Source organism: Balaenoptera ricei, chromosome 1, assembly GCF_028023285.1.
Source record: "Balaenoptera ricei isolate mBalRic1 chromosome 1, mBalRic1.hap2, whole genome shotgun sequence".
NCBI classification, from domain to species: Eukaryota; Metazoa; Chordata; class Mammalia; order Artiodactyla; family Balaenopteridae; genus Balaenoptera; species Balaenoptera ricei.
In genome coordinates, this window is record NC_082639.1 from 61,508,002 (window position 1) to 61,515,425 (window position 7,424).

A 7,424-nucleotide genomic window follows, 5' to 3' on the forward strand; every position below is an offset into this window, starting at 1 on the left:
GAGAAATGCAAATCAAAAACTACAATAAAGTACCACCTCACACCAGTCAGAATGGCCATCATTAAAAAGTCTACAAATAACAAATGCTGGAGAGGGTGTGGAGAAAATGGAACCCTCCTACACTGTTGGTTGGAATGTAAGTTGTTGCAGTCACTGTGGAAAACAGTATGGAGGTTCCTCAGAAAATGAAAAATAGAATTACAGTGTGATCTAGCAATCCTACTCCTGGGCATATATCCAGACAAAACTATAATTCAAAAAGATACATGCACCCCTATGTTCATAGCAGCACTATTCACAATAGCCAAGACATGGAAACCTAAATGTCCATCAACAGATGAATGGATAAAGAAGATGTGGTACATACATACTATGGAATACTACTCAGCCATAAAAGTATGAAATAATGCCATTTGCAGCAACATGGATGAAACTAGAGATTATCATACTAAGTGAAGTAAGTCAGAAGAAGAAAGGCAAATACCATATGATATCACTTATATGTGGAATCTAAAATATGACACAAATGAACCTATCCATGAAACAGAAACAGAATCATGGACATAGAGAACAGATTGGTGGTTGCCAAGGGGGAGGGGGTTCAGGGAAAGTTGGAGTGGGAGGTTGGGGTTAGCAGATATAAGCTTTTATGTACAGAATGGATAAACAACAAGGTCCTACTGTATAGCAGAGAACCATATTCAGTATCCTATGATAAACCATAATGGAAAAGAATAAATAAAATGTGTATATATGTATAACTGAATCACTGCTGTACAGCAGAAATTAATACAACATTGTAAATCAACTTCAATAAAAAACTGATTAAAAAAAAAAAAGCTCTGTGGGGCAGGACTCATATTAGTCTCAAAAAAAAAAAAGTGTCTAATAGTAGTTATTTTTGCTTATTTCACATATAGTCCAAACTTGATGTGTACTGCAATTAAATTTGTGTTTTCATTTTAAAAGCATATCTTTTTCTGTCTTTCCTATCCAGAATACGGCTTAATGATTCAGCTAAACCATTCTCCGAATTCTCCTTTGTATTATTTTTCCTACCATTTTCTTTATGAAAAAGAGTTTTTCTCCCTTTACTACTCTTAATTCATGAAGAGCTGATTCCCTCTTGCTTTGCACGTTATTTTGAAGGAGGGTTTGAACAAAGATAACCATGTTTGGTTTAATTTCTCTAAACTGAGACTAAGCTGTCTTAAAGTAGTAACATCTATTATGAAATTGATCCTTTTCTTTTCCCCTGTACCCTAAACCAAATACCTTTTTAGTTGTGCATTATGAGCAAGGTTGTTCAACCTTCTTTGTATTCACACTATTCTTTCTCCAAACAGTCCATTTCAGTCACTCAAATAGATGGTTTAAATCTATGGATTTGAATCACCCCCAGTTAGATTGATCCTTTTAGTCATTGTCAGCTCCCTTTTATATAACATGCTTTTTCTATACAGTGAACATTGCCCAAACAAGACAGAGCATTTAAAAAATTGATAAATTGAACTTCATCAAAATGAAAACTGTTTGCTCATTGAAAGACATCATTAGGAAGATGAAAAGACAAAATGACATGTATCTGACAAAAGACTTGTATTCAGAATATATAAAGAGCTCTTACATCTCAACAATAAGACAGTCCAATTAAAAAATGGGCAAAATATTTGATCAGATACTTCACCAAAATATATACAAATGGCATCACTAGTCATCAGAATAATGCAAAGTAAAGTCACAATGAGATGCTACCACATAAAATGAAAATAACCAGTAATGCTAAGTGTTAGGAGGTGGAATAGTTTGAGCTCTCATACGTTGCTGCTGGAAATACAAAACGGTATATCTGTTTTGGAAAACAGTCTGGCAATTTCTTATAAAATTAAACATATAAAGCTGAGAAATTCCATTCCTAGTTATTTATCCAAGAGAAAGAGAAATGTATTCAAATGCTCCTAGTCACTTTATTCATAATAGCAAAAAAGAAAACAACCCAAATGTCCTTTAGCTGCTGAATAAACAAATTGTGCTATAGCCATACAATGGAATCCTACTCAGTAAAAGAAAGGAAAGAACTACCGATACATACAATAACATGGAACTGTCTTGAAAACATCACATAAGGTGAAAGAAGCCAGACACAAAAAAACTTCATACTGTACAATTTCATTTATATGCAATTTTTAGAAAAGGCAAAACTATAGCAACAGAAAGCAGACCAGTGATCAGACTGCGGTGGGAAGGGGATTTATTTCAAAAGGGTATTAGAGACTTTTGGGGAGATGGAGGTGTTCTGTATCTTGAGTGTGGTGGTGGTTACACATATTTATACATTTGCCAAACTTCATTGAATTGTACTCTTAAAATGAGTTGATTTCATCCATGTTAAGTTATGCTTCAATAAAGCTGTTCAAAAGGAAACATCATAGATAATTTGGAAACTACAGAAAGCTATAAAAAACAAATGAAAAATGCATTTCTCATTATGTAATATAACTACAATTAATATTTTTAGTAAACTTTTACTTGAATAATTGAATACTGCAGAAAATGCAAAGTCATAGTTGTACAACTCAATGAATTTTCACAAAGTGAATATACCCATGTAACTATGACTGAGCTAATGAAACAGAACATTAGTTAGCACTCCAGAAGAATGTCTCCTGCTCTCTTCTAAGTAGTAATCCCTCTAGTCAATAACACCAGAGCTTAGTTTTGTCTATTTTTGAAATTTATGTATTCGGAATTATTTACGTTATGTCTAGTTCCTTTAGCTCAAAAATATCTTTGCAAGATTCATCTGTGTTGCATGTAGCTGTGGTTCATTCATTGCTATCGTTTTATAGTTTTCCATTGTATGAATATACCAGAATGTATTTATCCATTATACTGTATATTATTGTTGAATTATTTCCAGAATTGGGTTATTAAGAATACAGTTGCTATTAACATTCTTGTATGTATCATTTGATGAACAGAATGTATACCTGTTAGGTATATACCTAAGAATGGGATTGCTGGCGCTTTAGAATATGCATATGGGCAAATTTAGTAGATCTTTTTTTTTTTTTTTTTTTTTTTAAAGAAATTCACGTTCTTTTATTTATTTATTTATTTATTTATGACTGTGTTGAGTCTTCGTTTCTGTGCGAGGGCTTTCTCTAGTTGCGGCAAGTGGGGACCACTCTTCATCGCGGTGCGCGGGCCTCTCACCATCGCGGCCTCTCTTGTTGCGGAGCACAGGCTCCAGACGCGCAGGCTCAGTAATTGTGGCTCACGGGCCCAGTTGCTCCGTGGCATGTGGGATCTTCCCAGACCAGGGCTCGAACCCGTGTCCCCTGCATTGGCAGGCAGATTCTCAACCACTGTGCCACCAGGGAAGCCCCCAGTAGATCTTTTAAAATAGTTTACCAATTGACTATACCAATTATACTCTCACCAGCAGTGTATGAGCATTTCAGTTGATCCACATACTGTTTTGATGTATTTTTCGCAGAATTATAGAGCAGTATCTCCAAGTTTATTTTAAAAGTTTTATAACTTTTAATAAACTTGTCTCATATGGTATACAGAGATTTGAATACTAATCTTTGAATTTCTTTTTACTTAGCATTATAACATGACTATATTATTAAATATTTTCCAGAAATATGATTGTTAAAGCTGCATAATATTTTATCATAAAGTTTTTACCATCCCCTGTAGCTATTCTCCAAGCTTCAATTTCCTCAGCTCTACAACTGTAATAGTCATATCCATGTCATAGGATTTTTAAATAATTAATTAATTAATTAATTAATTTTAATTTTTGGCTGCATTGGGTCTTCGTTGCTGCATGTGGACTTTCTCTAGTTGTGGCGAGCAGGGGCTGCTCTTCATTGTGGTGCACGGGCTTCTCATTGTGGTGGCTTCTCTTGTTGCAGAGCATGGGCTCTAGGCACGCGGGCTTCAGTAGTTGTGGCACACAGGCTCAGTAGTTGTGGTTCATGGGCTCTAGAGTGCAGGCTCAGTGGTTGTGGTGCACGGGCTCAGTTGCTCCACCGCATGTGGGATCTTCCCAGACCAAGACTCGAACCGTGTCCCCTGCATTGGCAGGCAGATTCCTAACCACTGAACCACCAGGGAAGCCCCTGTCATAGGATTTTTGTAATTGTGAAAAGTAATAATCTAAATAGTGCTTTTACATAATATCTGGCATATAATAGATGGTCAACTAAATAGTTCCTTCCCCCTTCCATTACTGTATTCATCTTTCCTAATGGAGGAGAATAATTAAAATACAGTAAGTAGATCTTCTTTAATTTCTTCCATTAGAGTTTTATAGTTAGATTTATACTAAAGTATATCATTTTTGGCAGTGTTGTAAATGTATTGTGTTTTAATTTCAAATTTCAATTGTTTGTTGCTGGCATGTTGGAGAGCAGTTGGTTTTTGTGTATTAAGCTTATATCCTGCAACCTTGCTATAACCACCACTTATTAGTTCCAGGATACTTTTCTTGTTATTGTTGATCCCTTGTAAGTTTTTACATAGACAGTCATGTCATCCATGAACAAAAACAATTTTATTTCTTTTTTCCCAGTCTGTACATCTTTTATTCCCTCTTCTTGCCTTATTGTACTGGCTGGGTCTTCAAGAATGATGTTGATAGGGATGGTGAGACGGGACATGCTTGTCTTTGTTCCAGTCCTAGAGGGGGAAACAGCTGGTTTCTCACCATTAAATGTGATGTTAGCTATAGATTTTTTACAGATGTTCTTCATCAAGTTGAGGAAATTCCCCTTTGTTCCTACTGTGCTGAGAGTTTTTATAATGAATTGGTGTTGGATTATGTCAAATACTTTTTTTTTGCATCGATTGATATGATCATATGATTTTTCTTTCTTCCGTAGCCTGTTGATGTGATGGATTACATGAACTGGTTTTCAAATGTTGAACCAACCTTTGTGTACCTGGAAGGAATTTCACTTGATTATGGTTTATAATTTTTTAAATTTATTGTTGGATTAGATTTGCTAGTATTTATTGAGGATTTTTCCATCTGTGAAAGATATTGGTCTAAAAACTTTCCTTTCTTGTAATGTCCTTATTTGATTTTAGTATTAAGGAAGTGCTGGATTCATAAAATGAGCTAGGAAATATTCCATCTGATTCTGTTTTTTGGAAGAGATTGAAGAGAATTGGTATTATTTTTTCATTAAATGTTTGGTAGATTCACCAGTGAAACCATCTGGCCCTGGTAATTTCATTTTTGGAAGGATTAATTACTCATTCAATTTCTTTAAATAGGTATAGATAGGTCTATTCAGATTAATTCTTCTCATTTGAGTTTGGATAGTTTGTGTCCATTTCATCTAAGTTATCAAATTTGTGGGCATAGAGTTGTTCATGGTACCCCATTATCCTTCTAATGTCCATTGCATGCCCCCTTTCATTTCTGATATTAGTAATTTGTGTTCTGTTTTTATCTTGGTTAGTATGGCTAGAGGCTTATAAATTTCATAGACCTTTTCAAAGAACCAGCTTTTGGTTGTTTTTTTTTTTAATTTTTGCTATTGTTTTCCTGTTTCAAATTTAATTGCTTTCTGCTCTAATTTTTATTATTTCTTTTCCTGTGCTTGCTTTAGGATTAAGTTTATCTCCTTTCTCTAGTTTCCTAAAATTGAAGCTTAGATTACTTATTTAGATATTTTTTCTAATATATGAATTTTAATGCTATAAATTTCCTTCTAAGTGCTGCTTTTGCTGCATTCCACAAATTTTTATAAATTGTATTTTTATTTTTATTTAGTTAAACATATATTTAAATTTCTCTTGAGATTTATTTTCTGATCTATGTGCTATTTGGTAGGGTGTTATTTAATCTTCAAAAACTTTGAGATTTTCCAGCTATTTTTCTGATATTAATTTGTAGTTTAATTCCATTGTGGTCTGAGAACATGACTTCTACTCTTTTAAATTTGTTAAGATATACTTTATGGCCAAGAATATAGTCTATACTGGTGAATGTTCCATGTGAGCTTGAAAAGAATGTATATTCTGTTGTTGTTGATTGAGGGATTGTATAAATGTCAATTAGATCAAATATATTAATGGTGCTTTTAGGTCAAGTATATCCTTACTGATTTTCTGCCTGCTTGACCTAATTGATGAAAGAAGCGGTGTTGAAGTCTCCAACTATAATGGTGGGTTTGTCTATTTCTCCTTGCCGTTCTCTCAGTTTTTGCCTCATGTGTTAGTGCTCCGTTGTTAGATGCATACAAGTTAAGGATTATTATGTCTCCTTGGAAAATTGACCCCTTAATTATTATGTAATGTTCCTCCTTTTTCATGATAATTTTTCTTGTCTAAAGTCTGTTTTAATATAGCGATTTCAGCTCTCTTTTAATTATTGTTAGCATGGTATGTATACTCCATCCCTTTACTTTTAACCTATCTGTATTTTTATACTTAAAGTGGATTTCTTGTAGACAACATAGAGCTGGATCTTGTTTTTTTATCCAGTCTGACAGTTTGTCTTTTGAATGGTATATTGATATCATTCACATTTAAAGTGATTATGGATACAGTTGAATTAATATTTATTAATTTTTTTGCCACTTCTTCCCTTCTCTCTCTCTCTCTCTTTTTTTTTTTTATTTGGAGTATAATTGCTTTACAATGTTGTGTTAGTTTCTGCTGTACAACAAAGTGAATCAGCTGTATGTATACATATATCCCCTCCCTCTTTGACCTCCCTCTCACCCCCCCATCCCACCCATCTAGGTCATCACAGAGCACAATATATATTATGTTTTAAACTTTTTTCTATTTATTAAACTTGTTCTATGTTTCTTTCCTTTTTCCCAAAGAAACATGTGTTTTGGGAAGAGGAAGAATGAAAACGTGGGAGATGAGGAACCTTTGATTTCTGGGTGGCCATGTGGTCACCTATGTAATGGAATAGCAGCTATGCTGTGGCCAGTTACTAAAGGTAAAAGTTAACAGTGGAATTTAGAGATGGATCCAACTTCTGGGAAGTGCAAACTAACAAGAAAAAAGTGAAATATATAATCCCTTGGTTATTGTTATCTGTAATTGCTAAAAGGAAAGAAAATGCTTGGTTGGAACCTGATGGTGTACCAAACTCAGATTTGAGCTGATTTGAGCATCCACTACTAGCTTCAAAGCTGCCCATGAAAAGAAAAATTATGCCAGGCAACAGAAATAACCTCTAAGGCTTCTGGTCACCAAGAAGGTAGTTAACATGGGAAGAGGACAAAACCAAGAAACTACTGAAACCAGGGGGTATAGTGTGAAGGAGTTTCATTTTGTAGCTTGTTATCATCAGCTCTCTGAAGAACTTTTACTAAAATGAATTGTGGGAGTAACTAATTTAGGGGCCTTGTCTTTGGTTTTGAATGCTGCAGGACAGAACGGTG